The 27,823-nt window shown below is 43.9% G+C and overlaps 1 protein-coding gene and 12 non-coding genes across 13 annotated transcripts in view; all 13 read left to right on the top strand.

The window, feature by feature from the left end:
* The first annotated feature begins 438 nt into the window (after window positions 1-438).
* Trnal-caa lies at window positions 439-554 on the top strand. The gene is made up of 2 exons: window positions 439-476; window positions 509-554. It is a non-coding gene; the product is annotated as a tRNA-Leu (tRNA).
* A 702-nt stretch (window positions 555-1,256) lies between these two features.
* On the top strand, window positions 1,257-1,372 carry Trnal-caa. Its single transcript has 2 exons — window positions 1,257-1,294; window positions 1,327-1,372. It is a non-coding gene; the product is annotated as a tRNA-Leu (tRNA).
* A 702-nt stretch (window positions 1,373-2,074) lies between these two features.
* Trnal-caa lies at window positions 2,075-2,190 on the top strand. The gene is made up of 2 exons: window positions 2,075-2,112; window positions 2,145-2,190. It is a non-coding gene; the product is annotated as a tRNA-Leu (tRNA).
* A 702-nt stretch (window positions 2,191-2,892) lies between these two features.
* Trnal-caa lies at window positions 2,893-3,008 on the top strand. Its single transcript has 2 exons — window positions 2,893-2,930; window positions 2,963-3,008. It is a non-coding gene; the product is annotated as a tRNA-Leu (tRNA).
* A 702-nt stretch (window positions 3,009-3,710) lies between these two features.
* Trnal-caa lies at window positions 3,711-3,826 on the top strand. The gene is made up of 2 exons: window positions 3,711-3,748; window positions 3,781-3,826. It is a non-coding gene; the product is annotated as a tRNA-Leu (tRNA).
* A 702-nt stretch (window positions 3,827-4,528) lies between these two features.
* Trnal-caa lies at window positions 4,529-4,644 on the top strand. Its single transcript has 2 exons — window positions 4,529-4,566; window positions 4,599-4,644. It is a non-coding gene; the product is annotated as a tRNA-Leu (tRNA).
* A 702-nt stretch (window positions 4,645-5,346) lies between these two features.
* Trnal-caa lies at window positions 5,347-5,462 on the top strand. The gene is made up of 2 exons: window positions 5,347-5,384; window positions 5,417-5,462. It is a non-coding gene; the product is annotated as a tRNA-Leu (tRNA).
* Window positions 5,463-6,164: 702 nt separating this feature from the next.
* Window positions 6,165-6,280, top strand: Trnal-caa. Its single transcript has 2 exons — window positions 6,165-6,202; window positions 6,235-6,280. It is a non-coding gene; the product is annotated as a tRNA-Leu (tRNA).
* Window positions 6,281-6,982: 702 nt separating this feature from the next.
* Trnal-caa lies at window positions 6,983-7,098 on the top strand. The gene is made up of 2 exons: window positions 6,983-7,020; window positions 7,053-7,098. It is a non-coding gene; the product is annotated as a tRNA-Leu (tRNA).
* A 702-nt stretch (window positions 7,099-7,800) lies between these two features.
* Window positions 7,801-7,916, top strand: Trnal-caa. The gene is made up of 2 exons: window positions 7,801-7,838; window positions 7,871-7,916. It is a non-coding gene; the product is annotated as a tRNA-Leu (tRNA).
* A 702-nt stretch (window positions 7,917-8,618) lies between these two features.
* On the top strand, window positions 8,619-8,734 carry Trnal-caa. The gene is made up of 2 exons: window positions 8,619-8,656; window positions 8,689-8,734. It is a non-coding gene; the product is annotated as a tRNA-Leu (tRNA).
* Window positions 8,735-9,436: 702 nt separating this feature from the next.
* On the top strand, window positions 9,437-9,552 carry Trnal-caa. The gene is made up of 2 exons: window positions 9,437-9,474; window positions 9,507-9,552. It is a non-coding gene; the product is annotated as a tRNA-Leu (tRNA).
* A 14,801-nt stretch (window positions 9,553-24,353) lies between these two features.
* LOC124775954 (hemolymph lipopolysaccharide-binding protein-like) overlaps window positions 24,354-27,823 on the top strand; it is a 47,664-nt gene continuing 44,194 nt past the window's right edge. The window contains exon 1 of the mRNA XM_047250796.1: window positions 24,354-24,410. The gene's annotated coding sequence lies outside the window, so the exon portion shown is untranslated. The remainder of the gene's footprint in view (window positions 24,411-27,823) is intronic.

Genomic DNA, 27,823 nt, shown 5'->3' with positions numbered 1-27,823 from the left:
TCTTGTCTGGAGATGCAGAGTGCTAACGACAGTGTGAGGAAACAGTGCAGGCTGACCAGTACATCCTCTGTACAGTAACAGTCGCTGATGAAATACAGAGAGCTCGAAATAAATTCATATACTCAAAATATTACTTTATGGAGATTACAACGTGACCAAAACTTGAGATATTATTCGACAGATAGACCTCTGCATTCTGTCTAATCTCTGATGTCTGTAACAGACGACTTAGTTTCGAACAAAATGTATTGAGTGCCGTGATTATACGGATTTGAGAAACTCTTTTGGTGGTACATTCTGCGCTATATTTGTGCGGCTGCACCTGGCGAACGTGTAACGGGTGCAGAACTCATGCCGGTGTACTGTGGCAACGTGGATGCGACAATTACATCAACTGTAAGTTCTCTAATAGAACAAACGAGGAGCATCAAATCAAGTGTCAGGATGGCCGAGCGGTCTAAGGCGCCAGACTCAAGGAAAAACCTTGGCTGCAGTAGCAGCTAGAGCCTTCTGGTCCTCGAATGAGGGCGTGGGTTCGAATCCCACTCCTGACACAGATTTTGTCGCTTCTCTGGAGCACCCTGTGTATCGTTGAGATCCTTTGTAAAGTGCAACAGCACGATTCTGGCCGTGTTCTCCTAAGTGAAACCAAAAATTTGTATCAAACACAAGCGCACCTACGGCAACCAAACTGTTTCTTCGGTAGTGTGAGCTACAAACAGAGAGTGTTGGTTGTAAATACGACGTTCCCTCGTGAGGTTACTTCCGCGCCACAGCCGCAAACACGTCAAAAGGGACACTTGTGGTATAAAAACGACTCTTGTCTGGAGATGCAGAGTGCTAACGACAGTGTGAGGAAACAGTGCAGGCTGACCAGTACATCCTCTGTACAGTAACAGTCGCTGATGAAATACAGAGAGCTCGAAATAAATTCATATACTCAAAATATTACTTTATGGAGATTACAACGTGACCAAAACTTGAGATATTATTCGACAGATAGACCTCTGCATTCTGTCTAATCTCTGATGTCTGTAACAGACGACTTAGTTTCGAACAAAATGTATTGAGTGCCGTGATTATACGGATTTGAGAAACTCTTTTGGTGGTACATTCTGCGCTATATTTGTGCGGCTGCACCTGGCGAACGCGTAACGGGTGCAGAACTCATGCCGGTGTACTGTGGCAACGTGGATGCGACAATTACATCAACTGTAAGTTCTCTAATAGAACAAACGAGGAGCATCAAATCAAGTGTCAGGATGGCCGAGCGGTCTAAGGCGCCAGACTCAAGGAAAAACCTTGGCTGCAGTAGCAGCTAGAGCCTTCTGGTCCTCGAATGAGGGCGTGGGTTCGAATCCCACTCCTGACACAGATTTTGTCGCTTCTCTGGAGCACCCTGTGTATCGTTGAGATCCTTTGTAAAGTGCAACAGCACGATTCTGGCCGTGTTCTCCTAAGTGAAACCAAAAATTTGTATCAAACACAAGCGCACCTACGGCAACCAAACTGTTTCTTCGGTAGTGTGAGCTACAAACAGAGAGTGTTGGTTGTAAATACGACGTTCCCTCGTGAGGTTACTTCCGCGCCACAGCCGCAAACACGTCAAAAGGGACACTTGTGGTATAAAAACGACTCTTGTCTGGAGATGCAGAGTGCTAACGACAGTGTGAGGAAACAGTGCAGGCTGACCAGTACATCCTCTGTACAGTAACAGTCGCTGATGAAATACAGAGAGCTCGAAATAAATTCATATACTCAAAATATTACTTTATGGAGATTACAACGTGACCAAAACTTGAGATATTATTCGACAGATAGACCTCTGCATTCTGTCTAATCTCTGATGTCTGTAACAGACGACTTAGTTTCGAACAAAATGTATTGAGTGCCGTGATTATACGGATTTGAGAAACTCTTTTGGTGGTACATTCTGCGCTATATTTGTGCGGCTGCACCTGGCGAACGTGTAACGGGTGCAGAACTCATGCCGGTGTACTGTGGCAACGTGGATGCGACAATTACATCAACTGTAAGTTCTCTAATAGAACAAACGAGGAGCATCAAATCAAGTGTCAGGATGGCCGAGCGGTCTAAGGCGCCAGACTCAAGGAAAAACCTTGGCTGCAGTAGCAGCTAGAGCCTTCTGGTCCTCGAATGAGGGCGTGGGTTCGAATCCCACTCCTGACACAGATTTTGTCGCTTCTCTGGAGCACCCTGTGTATCGTTGAGATCCTTTGTAAAGTGCAACAGCACGATTCTGGCCGCGTTCTCCTAAGTGAAACCAAAAATTTGTATCAAACACAAGCGCACCTACGGCAACCAAACTGTTTCTTCGGTAGTGTGAGCTACAAACAGAGAGTGTTGGTTGTAAATACGACGTTCCCTCGTGAGGTTACTTCCGCGCCACAGCCGCAAACACGTCAAAAGGGACACTTGTGGTATAAAAACGACTCTTGTCTGGAGATGCAGAGTGCTAACGACAGTGTGAGGAAACAGTGCAGGCTGACCAGTACATCCTCTGTACAGTAACAGTCGCTGATGAAATACAGAGAGCTCGAAATAAATTCATATACTCAAAATATTACTTTATGGAGATTACAACGTGACCAAAACTTGAGATATTATTCGACAGATAGACCTCTGCATTCTGTCTAATCTCTGATGTCTGTAACAGACGACTTAGTTTCGAACAAAATGTATTGAGTGCCGTGATTATACGGATTTGAGAAACTCTTTTGGTGGTACATTCTGCGCTATATTTGTGCGGCTGCACCTGGCGAACGTGTAACGGGTGCAGAACTCATGCCGGTGTACTGTGGCAACGTGGATGCGACAATTACATCAACTGTAAGTTCTCTAATAGAACAAACGAGGAGCATCAAATCAAGTGTCAGGATGGCCGAGCGGTCTAAGGCGCCAGACTCAAGGAAAAACCTTGGCTGCAGTAGCAGCTAGAGCCTTCTGGTCCTCGAATGAGGGCGTGGGTTCGAATCCCACTCCTGACACAGATTTTGTCGCTTCTCTGGAGCACCCTGTGTATCGTTGAGATCCTTTGTAAAGTGCAACAGCACGATTCTGGCCGTGTTCTCCTAAGTGAAACCAAAAATTTGTATCAAACACAAGCGCACCTACGGCAACCAAACTGTTTCTTCGGTAGTGTGAGCTACAAACAGAGAGTGTTGGTTGTAAATACGACGTTCCCTCGTGAGGTTACTTCCGCGCCACAGCCGCAAACACGTCAAAAGGGACACTTGTGGTATAAAAACGACTCTTGTCTGGAGATGCAGAGTGCTAACGACAGTGTGAGGAAACAGTGCAGGCTGACCAGTACATCCTCTGTACAGTAACAGTCGCTGATGAAATACAGAGAGCTCGAAATAAATTCATATACTCAAAATATTACTTTATGGAGATTACAACGTGACCAAAACTTGAGATATTATTCGACAGATAGACCTCTGCATTCTGTCTAATCTCTGATGTCTGTAACAGACGACTTAGTTTCGAACAAAATGTATTGAGTGCCGTGATTATACGGATTTGAGAAACTCTTTTGGTGGTACATTCTGCGCTATATTTGTGCGGCTGCACCTGGCGAACGTGTAACGGGTGCAGAACTCATGCCGGTGTACTGTGGCAACGTGGATGCGACAATTACATCAACTGTAAGTTCTCTAATAGAACAAACGAGGAGCATCAAATCAAGTGTCAGGATGGCCGAGCGGTCTAAGGCGCCAGACTCAAGGAAAAACCTTGGCTGCAGTAGCAGCTAGAGCCTTCTGGTCCTCGAATGAGGGCGTGGGTTCGAATCCCACTCCTGACACAGATTTTGTCGCTTCTCTGGAGCACCCTGTGTATCGTTGAGATCCTTTGTAAAGTGCAACAGCACGATTCTGGCCGTGTTCTCCTAAGTGAAACCAAAAATTTGTATCAAACACAAGCGCACCTACGGTAACCAAACTGTTTCTTCGGTAGTGTGAGCTACAAACAGAGAGTGTTGGTTGTAAATACGACGTTCCCTCGTGAGGTTACTTCCGCGCCACAGCCGCAAACACGTCAAAAGGGACACTTGTGGTATAAAAACGACTCTTGTCTGGAGATGCAGAGTGCTAACGACAGTGTGAGGAAACAGTGCAGGCTGACCAGTACATCCTCTGTACAGTAACAGTCGCTGATGAAATACAGAGAGCTCGAAATAAATTCATATACTCAAAATATTACTTTATGGAGATTACAACGTGACCAAAACTTGAGATATTATTCGACAGATAGACCTCTGCATTCTGTCTAATCTCTGATGTCTGTAACAGACGACTTAGTTTCGAACAAAATGTATTGAGTGCCGTGATTATACGGATTTGAGAAGCTCTTTTGGTGGTACATTCTGCGCTATATTTGTGCGGCTGCACCTGGCGAACGTGTAACGTGTGCAGAACTCATGCCGGTGTACTGTGGCAACGTGGATGCGACAATTACATCAACTGTAAGTTCTCTAATAGAACAAACGAGGAGCATCAAATCAAGTGTCAGGATGGCCGAGCGGTCTAAGGCGCCAGACTCAAGGAAAAACCTTGGCTGCAGTAGCAGCTAGAGCCTTCTGGTCCTCGAATGAGGGCGTGGGTTCGAATCCCACTCCTGACACAGATTTTGTCGCTTCTCTGGAGCACCCTGTGTATCGTTGAGATCCTTTGTAAAGTGCAACAGCACGATTCTGGCCGTGTTCTCCTAAGTGAAACCAAAAATTTGTATCAAACACAAGCGCACCTACGGCAACCAAACTGTTTCTTCGGTAGTGTGAGCTACAAACAGAGAGTGTTGGTTGTAAATACGACATTCCCTCGTGAGGTTACTTCCGCGCCACAGCCGCAAACTCGTCAAAAGGGACACTTGTGGTATAAAAACGACTCTTGTCTGGAGATGCAGAGTGCTAACGACAGTGTGAGGAAACAGTGCAGGCTGACCAGTACATCCTCTGTACAGTAACAGTCGCTGATGAAATACAGAGAGCTCGAAATAAATTCATATACTCAAAATATTACTTTATGGAGATTACAACGTGACCAAAACTTGAGATATTATTCGACAGATAGACCTCTGCATTCTGTCTAATCTCTGATGTCTGTAACAGACGACTTAGTTTCGAACAAAATGTATTGAGTGCCGTGATTATACGGATTTGAGAAACTCTTTTGGTGGTACATTCTGCGCTATATTTGTGCGGCTGCACCTGGCGAACGTGTAACGTGTGCAGAACTCATGCCGGTGTACTGTGGCAACGTGGATGCGACAATTACATCAACTGTAAGTTCTCTAATAGAACAAACGAGGAGCATCAAATCAAGTGTCAGGATGGCCGAGCGGTCTAAGGCGCCAGACTCAAGGAAAAACCTTGGCTGCAGTAGCAGCTAGAGCCTTCTGGTCCTCGAATGAGGGCGTGGGTTCGAATCCCACTCCTGACACAGATTTTGTCGCTTCTCTGGAGCACCCTGTGTATCGTTGAGATCCTTTGTAAAGTGCAACAGCACGATTCTGGCCGTGTTCTCCTAAGTGAAACCAAAAATTTGTATCAAACACAAGCGCACCTACGGCAACCAAACTGTTTCTTCGGTAGTGTGAGCTACAAACAGAGAGTGTTGGTTGTAAATACGACGTTCCCTCGTGAGGTTACTTCCGCGCCACAGCCGCAAACACGTCAAAAGGGACACTTGTGGTATAAAAACGACTCTTGTCTGGAGATGCAGAGTGCTAACGACAGTGTGAGGAAACAGTGCAGGCTGACCAGTACATCCTCTGTACAGTAACAGTCGCTGATGAAATACAGAGAGCTCGAAATAAATTCATATACTCAAAATATTACTTTATGGAGATTACAACGTGACCAAAACTTGAGATATTATTCGACAGATAGACCTCTGCATTCTGTCTAATCTCTGATGTCTGTAACAGACGACTTAGTTTCGAACAAAATGTATTGAGTGCCGTGATTATACGGATTTGAGAAACTCTTTTGGTGGTACATTCTGCGCTATATTTGTGCGGCTGCACCTGGCGAACGTGTAACGGGTGCAGAACTCATGCCGGTGTACTGTGGCAACGTGGATGCGACAATTACATCAACTGTAAGTTCTCTAATAGAACAAACGAGGAGCATCAAATCAAGTGTCAGGATGGCCGAGCGGTCTAAGGCGCCAGACTCAAGGAAAAACCTTGGCTGCAGTAGCAGCTAGAGCCTTCTGGTCCTCGAATGAGGGCGTGGGTTCGAATCCCACTCCTGACACAGATTTTGTCGCTTCTCTGGAGCACCCTGTGTATCGTTGAGATCCTTTGTAAAGTGCAACAGCACGATTCTGGCCGTGTTCTCCTAAGTGAAACCAAAAATTTGTATCAAACACAAGCGCACCTACGGCAACCAAACTGTTTCTTCGGTAGTGTGAGCTACAAACAGAGAGTGTTGGTTGTAAATACGACGTTCCCTCGTGAGGTTACTTCCGCGCCACAGCCGCAAACACGTCAAAAGGGACACTTGTGGTATAAAAACGACTCTTGTCTGGAGATGCAGAGTGCTAACGACAGTGTGAGGAAACAGTGCAGGCTGACCAGTACATCCTCTGTACAGTAACAGTCGCTGATGAAATACAGAGAGCTCGAAATAAATTCATATACTCAAAATATTACTTTATGGAGATTACAACGTGACCAAAACTTGAGATATTATTCGACAGATAGACCTCTGCATTCTGTCTAATCTCTGATGTCTGTAACAGACGACTTAGTTTCGAACAAAATGTATTGAGTGCCGTGATTATACGGATTTGAGAAACTCTTTTGGTGGTACATTCTGCGCTATATTTGTGCGGCTGCACCTGGCGAACGTGTAACGGGTGCAGAACTCATGCCGGTGTACTGTGGCAACGTGGATGCGACAATTACATCAACTGTAAGTTCTCTAATAGAACAAACGAGGAGCATCAAATCAAGTGTCAGGATGGCCGAGCGGTCTAAGGCGCCAGACTCAAGGAAAAACCTTGGCTGCAGTAGCAGCTAGAGCCTTCTGGTCCTCGAATGAGGGCGTGGGTTCGAATGCCACTCCTGACACAGATTTTGTCGCTTCTCTGGAGCACCCTGTGTATCGTTGAGATCCTTTGTAAAGTGCAACAGCACGATTCTGGCCGTGTTCTCCTAAGTGAAACCAAAAATTTGTATCAAACACAAGCGCACCTACGGCAACCAAACTGTTTCTTCGGTAGTGTGAGCTACAAACAGAGAGTGTTGGTTGTAAATACGACGTTCCCTCGTGAGGTTACTTCCGCGCCACAGCCGCAAACACGTCAAAAGGGACACTTGTGGTATAAAAACGACTCTTGTCTGGAGATGCAGAGTGCTAACGACAGTGTGAGGAAACAGTGCAGGCTGACCAGTACATCCTCTGTACAGTAACAGTCGCTGATGAAATACAGAGAGCTCGAAATAAATTCATATACTCAAAATATTACTTTATGGAGATTACAACGTGACCAAAACTTGAGATATTATTCGACAGATAGACCTCTGCATTCTGTCTAATCTCTGATGTCTGTAACAGACGACTTAGTTTCGAACAAAATGTATTGAGTGCCGTGATTATACGGATTTGAGAAACTCTTTTGGTGGTACATTCTGCGCTATATTTGTGCGGCTGCACCTGGCGAACGTGTAACGGGTGCAGAACTCATGCCGGTGTACTGTGGCAACGTGGATGCGACAATTACATCAACTGTAAGTTCTCTAATAGAACAAACGAGGAGCATCAAATCAAGTGTCAGGATGGCCGAGCGGTCTAAGGCGCCAGACTCAAGGAAAAACCTTGGCTGCAGTAGCAGCTAGAGCCTTCTGGTCCTCGAATGAGGGCGTGGGTTCGAATCCCACTCCTGACACAGATTTTGTCGCTTCTCTGGAGCACCCTGTGTATCGTTGAGATCCTTTGTAAAGTGCAACAGCACGATTCTGGCCGTGTTCTCCTAAGTGAAACCAAAAATTTGTATCAAACACAAGCGCACCTACGGTAACCAAACTGTTTCTTCGGTAGTGTGAGCTACAAACAGAGAGTGTTGGTTGTAAATACGACGTTCCCTCGTGAGGTTACTTCCGCGCCACAGCCGCAAACACGTCAAAAGGGACACTTGTGGTATAAAAACGACTCTTGTCTGGAGATGCAGAGTGCTAACGACAGTGTGAGGAAACAGTGCAGGCTGACCAGTACATCCTCTGTACAGTAACAGTCGCTGATGAAATACAGAGAGCTCGAAATAAATTCATATACTCAAAATATTACTTTATGGAGATTACAACGTGACCAAAACTTGAGATATTATTCGACAGATAGACCTCTGCATTCTGTCTAATCTCTGATGTCTGTAACAGACGACTTAGTTTCGAACAAAATGTATTGAGTGCCGTGATTATACGGATTTGAGAAACTCTTTTGGTGGTACATTCTGCGCTATATTTGTGCGGCTGCACCTGGCGAACGTGTAACGTGTGCAGAACTCATGCCGGTGTACTGTGGCAACGTGGATGCGACAATTACATCAACTGTAAGTTCTCTAATAGAACAAACGAGGAGCATCAAATCAAGTGTCAGGATGGCCGAGCGGTCTAAGGCGCCAGACTCAAGGAAAAACCTTGGCTGCAGTAGCAGCTAGAGCCTTCTGGTCCTCGAATGAGGGCGTGGGTTCGAATCCCACTCCTGACACAGATTTTGTCGCTTCTCTGGAGCACCCTGTGTATCGTTGAGATCCTTTGTAAAGTGCAACAGCACGATTCTGGCCGTGTTCTCCTAAGTGAAACCAAAAATTTGTATCAAACACAAGCGCACCTACGGCAACCAAACTGTTTCTTCGGTAGTGTGAGCTACAAACAGAGAGTGTTGGTTGTAAATACGACGTTCCCTCGTGAGGTTACTTCCGCGCCACAGCCGCAAACACGTCAAAAGGGACACTTGTGGTATAAAAACGACTCTTGTCTGGAGATGCAGAGTGCTAACGACAGTGTGAGGAAACAGTGCAGGCTGACCAGTACATCCTCTGTACAGTAACAGTCGCTGATGAAATACAGAGAGCTCGAAATAAATTCATATACTCAAAATATTACTTTATGGAGATTACAACGTGACCAAAACTTGAGATATTATTCGACAGATAGACCTCTGCATTCTGTCTAATCTCTGATGTCTGTAACAGACGACTTAGTTTCGAACAAAATGTATTGAGTGCCGTGATTATACGGATTTGAGAAACTCTTTTGGTGGTACATTCTGCGCTATATTTGTGCGGCTGCACCTGGCGAACGTGTAACGGGTGCAGAACTCATGCCGGTGTACTGTGGCAACGTGGATGCGACAATTACATCAACTGTAAGTTCTCTAATAGAACAAACGAGGAGCATCAAATCAAGTGTCAGGATGGCCGAGCGGTCTAAGGCGCCAGACTCAAGGAAAAACCTTGGCTGCAGTAGCAGCTAGAGCCTTCTGGTCCTCGAATGAGGGCGTGGGTTCGAATCCCACTCCTGACACAGATTTTGTCGCTTCTCTGGAGCACCCTGTGTATCGTTGAGATCCTTTGTAAAGTGCAACAGCACGATTCTGGCCGTGTTCTCCTAAGTGAAACCAAAAATTTGTATCAAACACAAGCGCACCTACGGCAACCAAACTGTTTCTTCGGTAGTGTGAGCTACAAACAGAGAGTGTTGGTTGTAAATACGACGTTCCCTCGTGAGGTTACTTCCGCGCCACAGCCGCAAACACGTCAAAAGGGACACTTGTGGTATAAAAACGACTCTTGTCTGGAGATGCAGAGTGCTAACGACAGTGTGAGGAAACAGTGCAGGCTGACCAGTACATTCTCTGTACAGTAACAGTCGCTGATGAAATACAGAGAGCTCGAAATAAATTCATATACTCAAAATATTACTTTATGGAGATTACAACGTGACCAAAACTTGAGATATTATTCGACAGATAGACCTCTGCATTCTGTCTAATCTCTGATGTCTGTAACAGACGACTTAGTTTCGAACAAAATGTATTGAGTGCCGTGATTATACGGATTTGAGAAACTCTTTTGGTGGTACATTCTGCGCTATATTTGTGCGGCTGCACCTGGCGAACGTGTAACGGGTGCAGAACTCATGCCGGTGTACTGTGGCAACGTGGATGCGACAATTACATCAACTGTAAGTTCTCTAATAGAACAAACGAGGAGAATCAATTCAAGTGTCGGGATGGCCGAGCAGTCTAAGGCGCCAGACTCAAGGAAAAACCTTGGCTGCAGTAGCAGCTAGAGCCCTCTGAACCTCGAATGAGGCCGATGGTTCGAATCCCACTCCTGACACAGATTTTGTCGCTTCTCTGGAGCACCCTGTGTATCATTGAGATCCTTTGTAAAGTGCAACAGCACGATTCTGGCCGTGTTCTCCTAAGTGAAATCAAAAATTTGTATCAAACACAAGCGCACCTACTGCAACCAAACTGTTTCTTCGGTAGTGTGAGCTACAAACAGAGAGTGTTGGTTGTAAATACGACGTTCCCTCGTGAGGTTACTTCCGCGCCACAGCCGCAAACACGTCAAAAGGGACACTTGTGGTATGAAAACGACTCTTGTCTTGAGATGCAGAGTGCCAACGACAGTGTGAGGAAACAGTGCAGGCTGACCAGTACATCCTCTGTACAACAACAGTCGCTGATGAAATACAGAGAACTCGAAATAAATTCATATACTCAAAATATTACTTTATGGAGATTACAACGTGACCAAAACTTGAGATATTACTCGACAGATAGACCTCTGCATTCTGTCTAATCTCAGATGTCTGTAACAGACGACTTATTTTCGAACAAAATGTATTGAGTGCTGTGATTATACGGATTCGAGAAACTCTCTTGGTGGTACATTCTGCGCTATATTTGTGCGGCTGCACCTGGCGAACGTGTAACGGGTGCAGAACTCATGCCGGTGTACTGTGGCAACGTGGATGCCGCAACTACGTCAACTGTAAGTTCTCTAATAGAACAAACGAGGAGAATCAAATCAAGTTTCAGGAAGGCCGAGCGGTCGTCTGCCTTCAGCGGTGCTACGGCACGGACGTCTGTTTACGTCCCTGCCGGAGAAGTTCGCGCTCGCGCAGTTGTTTACCTCTTCGGCGTACTCGTGCGTTTAGACGACTCGATATAGAATGGCACATGCATACCGAAAGTCGACTCTGAAGTTTAGTTTTTCGAATGAATATGCGAGTTTGAAAGTCTACGAAATAGAAAGGTTCCTACGAGACGAAGTTAAACTTGACTACAAGGAACTTATCGGAATCCACCTTTCCATAGTGAGCAGTGTCGTTTACGTCAAGCTGATTAACGATGCAGTATGTGACAGAATCATCCGAGATACTAAACATGGACTCAAATTTCGTCACTCTGATGGACATGTTGGAGAAGTAACTATTGATCATGCAGGACTGGGCTTACGAAACACACGTATTTTCAAACGTTCCTTCGAGTTTCCGTCTGACTTGGTCGTTGACGCCTTACGCCCATATGGAAGAGTGCTTAGCCACGTTGAGGAAAAATGGTCCAACTTCACGACTTACCCCGTTCTCAATGGGGTGCGTCAAATCAGAATAGAACTGACACAACATGTACCCTCGTACTTGTTCATCGGCGGATGCAGAGCTATAGTCATATACGATGGACAACCCAAAACATGCTCAGGCTGCGGGAAAGAGGGCCACGTCCGTTCCGAATGTATGCAGCGGAGGATAGTGCAAGTTCCAAACGGCGAACCCGTACCTCCGTCCACGTTGACGCCGCTGCCACTAACGTATGCGGACGCGTTTCGAACGGATCCCATCCCGAAGAATGACCAGCTACAGAATCCTGACAGTTTACGGCAACCGACTGCGGCAGAGACCGCCTGCAGTGACGAAACGACGCACACCTCTGCCGCTCCGGCGCTGACGACGCACTTAACCGAGCGGAAAGGATCGGTAGGAGAAATGGAAATTGATACTGCTGTTGTGCCGACAGCTGCTTTCGTCCCTGAGCCCCGGGAGTCACTTCCGCACTCGGATACGGAGACGCACACGCGCAAACAACGATCACCGAAGCGCCACAAGAAACGACGGCTAGCGCCGTCGGATACCTGCTTACTGCAGTCCACAGCAGACGAACTTGGGTGTAACGTCGATACAGTGCATCCGGATGCGCAACGGGCGGTTCTACCTCCCACACAGCAGTACGACGCGAATCATGCCACACAGGGGTTAAATACAGACACACCGGACGGAAAGCCGACGGAAGGAGTCCCTTCACCCACCGCAGCAACGCCACAGCCTTCAGTCAGCCCGGCCGGAGAGACACGACGGGAGCTGGACCTCCAGCACAGGAACTGGGCCGACAAATCCGATACTGACCCCCACACCGACGACGCACCCGCCATGGCGAGTGCTGCGTCCACCGGTTGTTAACCGCACAGAAGATGCAGACTGACGCACGGACCGCATGTCACCGGGCAGCAGCACACAAATTAACATAAGCGTTCATGTACGCTTTACGCACTGAGGAACAGCGGCAGGCATATCGAACAGCCTCTATTAATATTAATACGATCAGAACGCCTGTCAAATTGCAATTATTACGAGACATGTTGCATGCGTCAGACGTCGACATCGTTCTGCTGCAGGAAGTATGTGTTGAGAGCTTCCCCGACCTCTATGAGTACGATACGTACATTACACCTACTACCGACGGCGGCAGCGGAACAGCGATACTTTTACGTAGCGGGATAGTAGCCGAGGACGTGGTGTACCTGCCGTCAGCGCGAGGACTGGCGCTCACAGCGCTGGGAGTACGGGTAGTTAACATTTACGCACCGTCGGGGTCAGACAGACGGCGCGACCGATCCCGATTTTACGCAGAGGAGATTGCAACACTATTCTTAGGTGGGTATGAACATGTCTTATTTGGAGGCGACTTCAACTGCGTGCTCGCACCAAAAGATCAACACCCACGTTATACTTCGTGCCCGGAGCTGCGGCAACTCATACAGGACATGAATCTCATTGATACATGGGAGAAGATACATGGCGACAGACGTGGATACACCTACGTCACGAGTCACTCTGCAAGTCGTCTCGATCGCATTTACGTAACACGTCGTCTCGAACCTGCGATCCTCGATGCGGAATTGTGGCCTGTCGCTTTTTCAGATCACATAGCATATATATGCACGGTCTCCCCGAGTCGTCAACAAGTGTGGAGGAGTCGCAGTGTTTGGAAACTGAATACAGCACACCTTAGGGAACCTGAGTGCAGACGCTTAGTCGAAGACACTTGGCACGTGTGTGAACGACGCCTCCCGACATATCCGACGACGTTGCAGTGGTGGCTGGAATGCGTTAAGCCTGCATTGCGCCGAGTGTTAAATGCATACGGAAGAGAGCAGATGATGTGGAGGCGATACACGACGGAATTTTATTTCACGATGCTCAGCGAACTTTCTGTACAAGCACCTTCACAGGAGCGTCGTGCCGGTATAAATCGAGCACAGGCCCAAATAATTTCCATAACGCGCCGCCGACTGGGGGGTGTCGCAATCCGTGCAAGGGCCTTTGAACGAGTCCGTGGAGAATCCCCGTCGATGTATCGTTATCAGAGAAAAACAACGTAGCCGCAGAACATTGATACAGACGGTCGTACTGCCAGATGGTCGCCGCGTGACAACGCAAAAAGACATTGCCAACGCTTTCGTGGAGCACTACGGTCATCTCTATCAAGAAGCGGAACACGATCAGGCAGCCTTTCATGAGGTCCGACGAACGCTCTCCGCGTGCCTCGACGAGTCGGCCAACCTGGAGTTAACAGGTGAAATCACAGTTGACGACGTAATGGAAGCGATTGATAAGGGAGCGTCGCACAAATCGCCGGGGCCCGACGGGTTTCCGTTAGAGTTCTATCGTACATTTAAAGATCTCATGATTCCACGATGGACTGCCATGTACTGCGAATTGATGTCTCCCAACGTGACTCTTCCACCCTCCTTCGTGGAAGGAATGATCATCCCCATCCACAAACCATCTGGCGGCACAGGGATACAGGCCTACCGGCCACTGACCCTTCTTAATTGCGACTACAAGATCTACGCCAGGATACTTGCAGCACGCTTTAAACGCGTGATACGCCAAGTGATTTCACTCGACCAAACCCAGCTAGGAGGAGCTAGCAATATACAAACGGCACTCAGCGACTACCGCGATGTTATCGCACTGGCCTCAACATGTCGTCTCCGGGGTGTATTGGTCTCGATAGACTTCGATCGCGCATTTGACAGGCTGAGTCATGCTTATCTCACAGACGTGATGACGAAAATGAAGTTTCCGGAAAGTTTTGTCACCGTCGTCATGAGACTACTCCACGGAGCCGCATCCAAAGTGCTCATCAATGGACGCTTGGTGGGGCCCATCACCATCTCACGATCGGTCAGACAAGGGTGCCCGCTGTCAACGATATTGTATGCCATCGCTGTCGAGCCGCTGCTTTGCGGGCTCCGGAATCGACTCCAAGGAATGACGATAAGGCACAACACGTTTATATGCCGAACATACGCAGATGACCTAGTGTTTTTAGCACGGTCAGGCGACGAGGCAAGAGTGGCCTTGCATTGGATTAATTTGTATTGTACGGCTACGGGAAGTCGCCTGAACATGGCAAAGTCAGGAGCGATGAACATCGGGAGAGGACTCCCGGCTGGAAGTGTAGCACCATTACAGCCGATCAACAAGATGAAATGCCTAGGAATTATCTTCACTACAGACGTTCGACGCACGGCGGCACTGAGTTACAGACATCTTCTGCAAACAATTCGTGCGAGTGTCCGAAGTCACAGGTTAAGGGCACTGGATATGGTACAACGGGTCACCTTTGCCAACACTTATCTAGCCTCTCGCATCCCCCATCTGGCACAAGTTCTTCCTATGCCGGTGGTGTTGGCCCGCCGAATCCTGGCGGCACTAGGATATTTTGTGAGCACAGGTCTGCTTTTTAAGGTAGGATACGAAACCCTCACCCTTCCTCGTAGTCGTGGAGGTCTTGGACTCGTCCACGTACGCGACCGAGCAGTGGCTATTTATGTAACCACAATGATAAAGCTGTGGACACGACACCAGACAAGTCTGACGGGCAGCTTGATAGACGAACTCGCTCCACCTTCTCTTTCGGCTACGGTAGCGGTGGCTCACATCTCACCATCGCTTGCCCATATGCGAACCTTCTTTGTGGAACACAGTTACGTACATATGGAACTACCGACTACCAGGACGGCGACGGCACGTGATATATATCACATCTTGACTCGACGACGGCCGAATAATGCCGTAGAGCGCCGCCAACCAACAGTTACGTGGTCAGTGGTATGGCGTACAGTGCACTACCCACACCTTGATACGGGAACGCGCGCACTGTGGTATCAGGTAATAAATGGGAAATACGTGACTCGTTCCAGGTTGCATACAATTCATATGGCGGACGAGCCACTGTGTCCGTAGTGCAATGTTATAGACACTGAGGAGCATCGCCTGATATGCGGTCCTTCGGCGGACGTATGGTGTTTGGTCAAAAAAATGATCGCCTTCCTCCTTCGGGTGGGGCCGCAAACAATAGAACCAGCACACTACTTCTCCCAGATAGGACATATTATCCCCGAAAGAAGACAAACGCAGTGACTTGGATTCGAGGTTTGACTGTGGGTTATCTTTCCCGAGACGGCAGTAAGAATGTACTTGACTTTTGGGCCTTACTACAGGAACATCACTCACAGCTTATGAGACATCCGAGATATCGAACGTATTACGCAAATTTTTTTGGGAGTGCTTGATACCCCACCCAGTTGGGGTGTCCCGGGTAGGTGAATGTCATTATTGTCTATAAGTATCAGAACAAGAACGGACCAGGACAGTGGAGAGGATCCACAAATACACCTGAAGACGTACCCGACACCAACGCGAGGTATGACGGGATTAGGGAGGTACGCGCCTAAAAGAGGAACGTAGAATGTTATTGTTTTGTACTGACAGAAGCAGGATATTTTATTTTCTTTTTTTAACTATTATGTAAAAAAAAGTCCACTTCTTTACGTTTCCCAGAAGAATTTAATTTTATAAAGTCATTGTCTTATATATTTAAAACAAATGCTAGAAGCAGTTTATGTTTGTTACTGTTATACCGAAAAAAAGCGGTCTAAGGCGCCAGACTCAAGGAAAAACCTTGGCTGCAGTAGCAGCTAGAGCCTTCTGGTCCTCGAATGAGGGCGTGGGTTCGAATCCTACTCCTGACACAGATTTTGTCGATTCTCTGGAGCACACTGTGTATCATTGAGATCCTTTGTAAAGTGCAACAGCACGATACTGGCCGTGTTCTCCTAAGTGAAATCAAAAATTTGTATCAAACACAAGCGCACCTACGGCAACCATACTGTTTCTTCGGTAGTGTGAGCTACAAACAGAGAGTGTTGGTTGTAAATACGACGTTCCCTCGTGAGGTTACTTTCGCGCCACAGCCGCAAACACGTCAAAAGGGACACTTGTGGTATGAAAACGACTCTTGTCTGGAGATGCAGAGTGCCAACGACAGTGTGAGGAAACAGTGCAGGCTGACCAGTACATCCTCTGTACAACAACAGTCGCTGATGAAATACTGGGAACTCGAAATAAATTCATATACTCAAAATATTACTTTATGGAGATTACAACGTGACCGAAACTTGAGATATTACTCGACAGAAAGACCTCTGCATTCTGTCTAATCTCAGATGTCTGTAACAGACATCTTAGTTTCGAACAAAATGTATTGAGTGCTGTGATTATACGGATTTGAGAAACTCTTTTGGTGGTACATTCTGCGCTATATTTGTGCGGCTGCACCTGGCGAACGTGTAACGGGTGCAGAACACATGCCGGTGTACTGTGGCAACGCGGATGCGACAACTACATCAACTGTAAGTTTTCTAATAGAACAAACGAGGAGAATCAAATCAAGTGTCAGGATGGCCGAGCGGTCAGTTCCGTTCCAGCCGCGCTCGCGAGTGGCCGCTGTTAACTGTTGCGCTGCACTTCAGTGTTTACATCGCTGTACTTCGCCGAGTGCCGTCCGTCCGTTAATCTCCGTGTTCGTTCCTGTTGCTTGTGATCTGATCGCTCTTTCTGGTCTTGCTGCTACTACTTGGAATTTCTTTTGTTTAACCGAAATTGCTTCGCTGGATTAACCATAGCTACAAACCTCAGGAAGAATACTCTGGTATTTGCTTTTGACAAAGAATCCCGTCCTGTTCAGCCGACATCCCTGGAAATAGATGACTGGATTACACAGGTAATTGGTCTATATTCTGAAACCGTTCATACCTGGCAACTGGATCAGGAAAAATACTGTGTTTTAGTCAAGTTAATCAGTGCTTCGACTGTTGATAAAGTGTTACGAAAGTGGGGCTATGAAGTAGATTTTGTGCATAGAAATGGTTATAAAAGTAAGGTTTCCATCTATAGAGCGGACATTCATTACAAAACCGTTCGTGTCTTGAATCTCCCCATTGAAATTGAAAATGATAACATTAAGGAAGCTCTTTTAAACTACGGAGACGTTAAATCAATTGCAAATGAAAGATGGTCGCCTCGCTTTAAACTGCAGTGTTTTAACGGGGTCCGCTGTGTAGAGATGGACGTTAAGACGAATATTCCGTCTCACATAACTGTTTGTGGGTATAAGGCATAAATTGTTTATACAGGTCAGGAAGTTACATGTCATATATATAACGAAACCCGCCACTTCAGACAGGAATGTCCGCGGCGAACTGTTGTGCTTAACAGTAATTTGATACAGCGTCAGAAGCTTACCTTAAATGATCTGTTACCAAAGAATAGCCCGGAACAACTGGTTGAGGATGTTAACGCAGCGGGACAAGCTGATGTCTCCCTTCACGATAACAGTCAATTTCCCCCGTTAACAACAAAAGGAAACCCCGTTGCCACTACTCGTGAAACTGAAATGCAACCGAAAAAACGACCTCTGGGGATAACTGATAGTTGTTCAGAGGACGAGCTGTCTTGTCCTACTCCCTCACTTCGCAAGCAAAAACAGTGCGATGAGAAGGCTGAGGAACCTGAAGGCAAAATGCGAATGGAAACTAATGAACAGATAGATAATACACATACGGTACCAGAAAATGAAAGGGGTGTAAGCAGCATTAATTTGCAAGAAACAACAGGTGCAGTAACCGATTGCAAAGATCAGAATCTATCTGTTAATAAACAAATTCAGGGAGAGGATCCAAAACTGCAGTCTTCATTTGTTTCCCTCGATCAGAAAGTGAGTGAAATTAATAAAGAACGAGGAAGTGGTGGCCAACAAGAAATCACGGTCAACACCTCAGGGCAGGCGCCGGCAACCGAAATTGCTAAAGCGTCTGCTGCTGCTCCAGATAAGCCGCGAAGTAAAATACCGACACAACCAAATGAGAATGTAGCTCGTAACCAAGGGAAGGGAAAATCCAGTAGGGGCGACCCAAGCCCAAAGAATGTTCAGTCCGAAACGGTCGTACACGAATCACTGGAGGAAAAATCAGAAAGTTTACCAGGAAATCAGTCTGCTTGCGGTACAAGAGAAAACATCAGAAGTAGAAAAAAACGGGACAGTAACTAATAAACTGATTGAAGTGTTATTCCATGTTCAGCCTTCCGAGAAAACTGTTACAGCTTAACTCAACCCTGAACCACAGTAAACTAAATTAGTTCAACAAAACAACTACATAGTGACAGCACAATGACGCAATCTTATTCTGTCACCACTATAGACATAAATAAAATCACGACTGGTTTGAAATTATCGGCCCTTAAGGAATTTTTGTACGAATCTGCGACTGATATTGCCCTGTTACAAGAAGTTCTAATTTCGGATTTGGTAATTCCCGGTTTTGTCAGTTACATAAATGTGTCTCCCGAAACAAATGTTGGAACAGCTATTTTGGTAAGGGAAGGGATTACAGTAAGCGAGGTGGAACGACTGGAATCCGGAAGGGGAATAGGACTAAATACCTATGATGTGACTATCATCAACTTGTACGCCCCTTCAGGAAGTTCTCATCGAGCTGACAGGGCACGTTTCTTCAAAGATGACTTGATATAATTGTTAAGGAAATCACCAAGACAGTTATTACTTGGAGGTGATTTTAATTGTGTTTTAAATCGAAAAGATCAGTTACCTAATTTTAATTTCTCAGGTGAACTAAAACAACTAGTTACTGGTTTAAAGTTAAAGGATATATGGGAAATCAAATACCCCTCCACTGTTGAGTTCACTTATGTCGCGGCAGCATCACGTAGCAGGATTGATAGACTATATATTTCTAAAAGTCTTGTAACTTCCGTGACAAAAGTAGAAACCATTCCTACGTACTTTTCAGACCATTCAAGTGTCTTAGCTTGATAAATCTAACAAGACAGCCGGTTCGCCGATTCAAGAATCAGTGGAATTTGAACACTTCCTTGTTAGTTAATCATGATTTAGAAGATATGATTAAAGAAACATGGGCAATATGCCTGCGAGCCCGTAGTAGATATGCCACTGCTATTGACTGGTGGGTTAAAATGGCAAAGCCAAAGTTGAGGAAAGTGCTTATTCAATACAGTGCCCAGAGCGCAAGGGAAATGAAATGCACTATAGAGTATTACTATTCCGTTTTGAGAGATCTATATGATCAAGTCTCAGCAGGTTCCTCACTTCGGATAGCAGACATAAAAAAAGTCAAAGACAAGTTACTTAATATCAAGAGAAGTCAAATGGAAGGGTTGAAAATAAAATCGAAGGCAAATTCGGTGTCAGCAGATGAAATTGCTTCCCTATATCATTTAGTGAAGCATACGAAAAACGGGAGAAGGACTTTTATTGAAGAAATTCGAACAAAACACGTCACGATGCTCAGAACCCAGCAGGATATCATGGACGAGATTTATCGCTATTATTGCGAGCTATATTCTGTACATCAAAGTAGTGATGCTTCCTTGGAAGAATTCCTTGACATCCTAGCCCCACAGCTGACGGAAGATGACAACGAAAATTTTCTCGAGGTTGCCAGTGAAGAAGACGTGTATGAGACTCTGTGCGCCTCGCCACCAAAAAAATCCCCAGGACCGGATGGTCTGCCAGCAGAGTTTTACATCCGTTACTGGCCAATAGTAGGTGCGAAAATCACGGACATTGTAAATGAGGTTATTCAGGGTAAAATGATTCCGGCTGAGTTTAAGGAGAGAAAAATTGTTCTGGTGCCAAAAATTAATGGAAACAAAGATTTAAATAATTTTCGTCCAATTTCACTGCTGAATTCTGATTATAAATTAATGGCTAGAATAATAAACAAGAGAATTTCATGCCTTACAGATAAAATTATTAGTCAACATCAGAATTGTGCGCAAGGCAGAACCATTTTTCAAAATCTAGCGGAATTCAGGGATATCATTGCAATAACTTCTGTAACAAACATAAAGTGTGCTTTATTGTTTTTAGATTTTTATAAGGCGTTCGATGTAGTAAACCATGAATATCTTCTACAGACACTGAAGAAAATAGGTTTCAACGATAGGGTTATACAGTTGATTAAGAACATAGCAACTGGAATAAATGCTAAAATAGCGGTGAATTGTCAACAATCCAGGCCGATGAAAATACAACGAGGTGTTCCTCAAGGAAGTCCTCTGTCCATGTCGCTCTTCGCAATTTCGCTGGAACCTTTCCTCCGACATGTCCATGCTACATTAAAAGGCTTAACATTATCAGGAAACAAAACAGTTATAAGAGCCTATGCTGACGATATAGGGGTAATTATAAGGAATAATGACGAGGTAACCACGCTAGCAACAGTGATTGATTCGTACTGTAGAGCATCTGGAGCCAATGCAAACGGAAAAAAAGTAAGATGTTAAATCTCAGAGGTTTTGATAATATCAACGTCGAGTGGGCAAAATTAGTCCGACAACATAAAACACTTGGGATCACCCTGACAGCATGCCCTATGAAAATGACGGCTTTAAATTGGAAAGTAGCAGCAGATAAAGTGCAAGGAGCCATTGTAGAGAATTTAACTCGATATATGAACCAAGTTCAAAGAACACAGTATATCAACTCATGCATCCTTGCTAAGGCTTATTATACTGCCCAGCTGTTTCCAATGCCGAGAATGATAGCGAGGAGAATAATGTCCAAAATCACAAACTTTTTGTGGAGAGGTGAAGTGTTCAGAGTACCTGCTAAAGTAGCGACTTTAGATCCTAAAAATGGTGGACTAGGATTAACTGATATAACGGATAAAGCCTCTGCTCTTTTTATCAAAAGGCAAGTTAATTTAACAAGAGACTCGCGAGAAAGCATAACCAGCCAACTTTTCGAGATCATTAAACCTCCAAGCCTGCTTCCCCCGATCGACGTGCAGAATATCAACAGTCGCTTACAGCACTTGAGGATTTTCTATGTTGAGTTTAGTTATGTCAGTGTCGAACTCAGGCAGTCCCGACACTTAACATCGAGAGCCATAATGCGGGAACGAAAGAAAAGCGAAGGAAGAAACAAAATAGAACGACAGTTTCCAAACATTGAGTGGACTGAGATTCGGATAAACATTAGTTCTAATGTGCTCACGTCTAATATAAAAACGTCATTGTACAAGACAGTTAACAACATAATTAGCACCAATGAAAGACTGCACGCAATCGGACTCTGTGAAACAAATTTATGTCAACAATGCCATCTAGTTGACACAGTAATTCATCGATATACTTGCAGTGGTCACATGAATAGTTGGAAGTGGATCCGGGAGCAAATAGCTCTGATTACAAGAACATCCCCTGAGTATATATCGCTGTCATTGATACACAGGCCTGAAGCACGCTATTTCCCAGAAGAAAAAGTAACGCTGTGTACTGGTTGCTGGGAAATTATGTTAACTACGTCCTTAACAAATTAGGATCCGATAGCATCATAGAGTTCAAGGTACACATGCTGTGTGAGTTCCACAAAATTAGAAGCTATTCGAATCACAAGAAAAAGTTCGGTAATATGCTAAAAATTGTATTTGAAAGAATGGGCATTGGTTAATATAAAAAAGAAGACTGTGTTGACAGTGATGTAATGTAGTTACCTTAAGGATACTATTTTTAAGATTTTACAGTATATTTATGATGTGTGCTTTCTCTATTTCAGAAAGTAGTTTTTTGAAATTTATAAGCTAATGTACAGAACTTATGTGACATTGAGATTGTGTGTCTAATAGTGCCAAACACAAAACATTAAAGGTGCATTATTGGCTTATACTAGAAATTTGGAAATAGACAGTTTTTATATAAATCTTCTTATCGATTGGTTAAAACCATATTCAATGGCTGGCACATTGCCCTCTTCATTTTTGCAGTGAAAGACTGATTATATAGATCTGATCACTTCAAATACTTAGATTCAATTAATGTCCAGAAAGTGTAGTTGGAAGGCTAGTCAACTTCATTATATATCTCCTTTCCGCCATTCTCAAGTATTTATGTTTAATTTAATTCTTTCTGGTGATTTAGTCAGTAACACAATCTTCTGTTGTCTTTCCTTAATGTCAGCGCAATTGAAATGATCAAACCGCTTTCTTTAAATAACTGCATGTATGTTTAACTTAGTATGTATTTGCAATGTGTAACATTGTTTATTTTTTAATAAAGGTTTTATAAAAAAAAAGCGGTCTAAGGCCCCAGACTCAAGGAAAAACCTTGGCTGCAGTAGCAGCTAGAGCCTTCTGGTCCTCGAATGAGGGCGTGGGTTCGAATCCCACTCCTGACACAGATTTTGTCGCTTCTCTGGAGAACCCTGTGTATCATTGAGATCCTTTGTAAAGCGCAACAGCACGATACTGGCCGTGTTCTCCTAAGTGAAATCAAAAATTTGTCTACGGCAACCAAACTGTTTCTTCGGTAGCGTGAGCTAAAAACAGAGAGTTTTGGTTGTAAATACGACGTTCCCTCGTGAGGTTACTTCCGCGCCACAGCCGCAAACACGTCAAAAGGGACACTTGTCGTATGAAAACGACTCTTGTCTGGAGATGCAGAGTGCTAACGACAGTGTGAGGAAACAGTGCAGGCTGACCAGTACATCCTCTGTACAATAACAGTCGCTGATGAAATACAGAGAACTCGAAATAAATTCATATACTCAAAATATTACTTTATGGAGATTACAACGTGACCAAAACTGGTTGAAACAATGTAGTACTTCCGAATCCAACACTATGAAATGTATTACTATTATTCCGTGATCTTGGCCTCGTAATACCTTAAAACATGACGAGAAAAGAAACTAACAAAAAAAAAGGTTCAAATGGCTCTGAACACTATGGGACTTAACAGCTGAGGTCATCAGTCCCCTAGAACTTAGAACTACTAAAACCTAAGTAACGTAAGGACATCACACACACCCATGCCCGAGGCAGGATTCGAACCTGCGACAGTAGCGGTCGCGGGGATCCAGACTGAAGCGCCTAGAACCGCTCGGCCACCCCGGCTGGCCAGAAACTTACAGAATATGAATATCGACCAACGCCGCATTAACATATTCTCATCATTTTGAGCGGATTGCGAGGTCAAGTTACATTGGTACGTTTCACGTTCAAATATACTGTTTGATAATATGCGATAACTGACGCAGCGATCTCTTTTCTGGCAAATTGTTCATAATTCTTTGTTTTCTATTGTCTACTTCAGCATCCGAAAGTGACAGACTGATCAAATAATTACGTCTCAGAATTGCGAGTGAAACACTTTGAGTCCATGAAAGGAAGAAAGTACTAAAGCATTTATAGGAAAACGTGAAACACTTTTTCGCTTTCGGAACTACGTAACTTTATGTAAACTACGTTGCGTCTAAGTAATATGCCAGTAAAAGTCAAAGAATAGACTCCAAGGCATGGACGCCTAAGTATGAAGATGTACACCGTCAGGTAGCAACGCTTATGTGACAGGAACGTAGATGGATGGATCCGCAGATGGAGTTCGACTCTGTTCTCATGTCCGATGCAACAGTACTATGTTCACCAGGCGTGTAACAAGCAGACAGCTTTCCGGACTAACTATTGGTAGTAGGATTACTCTTTCGGTTGCTAAAAAAATAAAAGTAATTCTGAACAACCAGGAATCTCGTTTATCGTCCTTATCCTTATCTGTGTATATTTGTATTTTTCAGTGTACGCAGCTTTTCCTCGAAACGAAGTGGAACTGATCCATGTTGAGGTCACAACGATTAGTCCAACACTTGAATACGGAGATGGCCAGTCGATTCTGTTCTGTAGGAGACAGCGTCGCCGATCTTCGTCATTGTAAGTAAACGTCAGCTTTGTGAAATGGTAGTACTTTTACACACCAAACCTTTATCCAGCAATGAAACAGAAGCAATTAAAGTGTTTGTTTCAATAGAATATGAGGCTAATTTTCAGAGTACATTCTAATTACAGTGTCATCTACTACTATGTACAATTTTTATCCTACTGTAATTTACACTTAACCCGAAATTCGATTATCTTCATATAAAAAAAATTCAGCTCGCGTATGTTTGCGCTCACAAAACTCAAAAAGTAGTCACTCGATTGGCTTGAAATTTTGACACAATATTGCACTGGGATACGAGAGTGTTTTATACTCCTATTTTTAATGCACATATGTAACGTATACAGGGTAAACATTCTCACCAAAAATTTCGAAAGGTTCTTGGCAGCTTTACTACAGATTTTCGCGCGATACTCTAACAAATATATAGACGTAGTATATATAACAAATAAATATGTAATTAATACGTAAGACAAACTTCCTTTTAGGATGAAAATGAGCTCTGAACGTGGCTCGATGAGTTGTCCAGATGAACGCGACGAACTTCGAGACAATAGTGTAAGACTTCCTACTTCTAAACTCGTGTTTGAGTCTGGTTGATGTCTGAGAAATTGGTAAAATTTATTCTGATTCTAAAATATGTAAATCTCATTGTAGGGCAAAAGAACTATGTGAGAATTACATTTTGAACGGAAGTGTATGGAGCTCACGTTATGCAATGTGAAATCCAGGCTACCCAATGCGTCACACAATTCGCCTGCGAGAGAGCAGTCCATTTAAAAAAAAAAAAAAAAATACGTTTCCTGTCTGTCTGCAAACCAAAATGATTCATATTAAAATTTTGGACCTGAATATAGGTAATCTCTTGTAAACAACCACTATACAAGAACTGTTATTGTAATTACAGAGAAAATGAACGTATAAATTAATACATCTGATTTTGTGATAAACTTCTTGAAAACTTACATGGCAGCACATTTCTGATATCTTTTACTCACATGAAATGTCTGAACTAATATTTTCACAAATACTTTCCCAGAAGCACTATACCATACAGTTGACATGAATTCTGAAATTAAATATATTGGCCTACCTGTGCGCACAGTAAGTTCTCTGTTCTGCTACCCCTCACTTTTAGGACAATGAAGAAACTGCCAACAGTCAAATTTCAATTGCAGTGCTTTCGAAGTGCAGTGCAAGACAGTATCTTATCACTTTTCATGGAAATGCTTCTTCAGCACAAAACTCGCGATGTGCAATGTGAGTATCCAAAGCACATTGATAAAGCTAAAGATCAAAAATGAGAAAGTAAACTTAACGATTCTCAAATGGAAAAAATGATTTCAAGTATAACTACGCATCATTAACAACAATACACTCCTTAATAGTTTTCTCACTACAAGACAAGTTACTTTAGGTATAAAATCGTTTGATTATATACAGTCTACTTTTCTTTAATGAAATTTGAAGTTTTATTTTTAAAAAATAATCTATGTTCCTTTTTCTCAGAATGTTGTAAGCTTCTCTCATGAGGTTTTTGGAATAGGTCAAATAGGAGAATTTTCATAATTTTTTAGTTATAATTCCACAAGTACAACTTTAAAGTCACGAAAAATTCCAAGCACTTTGCCCCGTATCTCAGCTTGCAATCAGAATTTCAAATTTTGCTCTTGAGACAACGTTTATTCGGTTTACATAAATATGTGTACAAAATTTCATATTTCTAACGTTCATAGAATCTAGAGAAAAGGTACATAAACATTAAAAAACAAACTTTTCAAGAAATGCAATTTAAAGCTCAACCTAACTTTTTTTATGTCACTTCTTCAGAAGGCACCATATTTGTACTCTGTGTCGTCTTTCCCTTCAAGGCTTCTCTTCTGATTTCTTGTTGTGTCTTCTTTCCTTCACCAGGTCTTCAGTTTACTTTTCAGCTGCAGGGACGCGCTGTAAATCTATTTTTCTCGGGATGTCTTGAGTAAAATTTCCTATCTTGAAGCCCATTCTTTCTAATACCTTCATCCTTCCGACGTTCCCATCATTAAATACAATAACTGCATCATACGTTGCAATTCTGACAACTGCAGCAGATTCAAATGTGTTTTTAGGGTATCGTTTCAATATGAGTGGATTTGAGGCTCATCTGGATTTTGGGTTTTGCCATGAACACTCTTTTTGAGACGTGCAGGATTGGCCAGAAACCTGTAAGTGTGCTTGACTAGATCCAGGATACAATTTGGAAGCCTCTCCTTGTGAATGTAGGTGTTGTTATCCCTCTGAGCTTGTAGATGCTTACACCAGCTAATGTGGCACAGTTTATGAATAGTGTGTTCATCTGTTGACAACATTTGGCAATATGTAGCCCATACTGCACGTTTTATGTCATTTACACTGGATAGGTTCTGTCTGATAGCCTTGCCATAATACACTTGAAGAGAGTCTATCTTCTTCTTTGTGAGTCTGCTGTGTCCACCAGTGCCCCTTCCATCTTCCAACATTTTGCCCTTCATGTCACTGACAAGTTTCCTCAATCTTGAGCCCATTCTCTTCTAAATGTGAACTATGCATTCAAGTTTCTCAATTGAAAGATCTCCATAATGTTTGCTCTCATTCACAGACTTGAATTCACTGGAGTCACCATCCTCAAGATATTTCACATATCTGACACCACATTCGTTGACAGATCTCTTAATAATAATTTGCATACCAGCTATTTCCATTCCACCACTAGAACCAGAAAATGTTTGGTGCAGTTATGTCCTTTTACATCTTATTCACATTCTCCACCAAGTTCACAGTTATGGCAGAATTTGCTTATAACTCTGACATCTAGTTCCTTCCCTGTGTCAATACTTATGACACTTGACACACCATATAAAGACGTATGCCCTCTTTTCATGAATGTACCATCACATGACACAACAAGATCTGTTCTAACATGACCAGAATCGTTCTCATCTAATGGGTCGTTGCCTGGTATAGCTTCTACTGTGGCTGCTATCATACTGTCCCCACACACATCAGAAATAATGTTTTCCAGTACATAGTTTCTTTGTGTAAATCTCAGACATGGCGCTTGCGTATTCATTATTCCACACAATAAATTTCCCCTTCTCTCCCAACTGCAATGCACCTCAGTCTACAGATAAACATCATATTAGCTTCATTTACGTTTAGAAGTTTTGAATGAGCTATCAGCATCGAATTTTTCGAACACAATATGTAGATTGGCTGCCAAGCCTACTCCATTACCATCACCTATAATCTGAATGTTCTCACTAACACACGCCTTACAAACATAAAAAATTTCACTGCTACAATCAGTAATTCAAAGTCAATTAATCTAAATTCAATGTACCGAGATTCACCTCTATAGCATGAACCATTCACCTCACCAATTTTTCGC

The sequence above is a fragment of the Schistocerca piceifrons genome, chromosome 2 (genome assembly GCF_021461385.2).
Source record: "Schistocerca piceifrons isolate TAMUIC-IGC-003096 chromosome 2, iqSchPice1.1, whole genome shotgun sequence".
NCBI lineage: Eukaryota > Metazoa > Arthropoda > Insecta > Orthoptera > Acrididae > Schistocerca > Schistocerca piceifrons.
The sequence above is the reverse complement of the archived record's forward strand: the minus strand, read 5'-3'. Positions and strand labels throughout refer to the sequence as shown.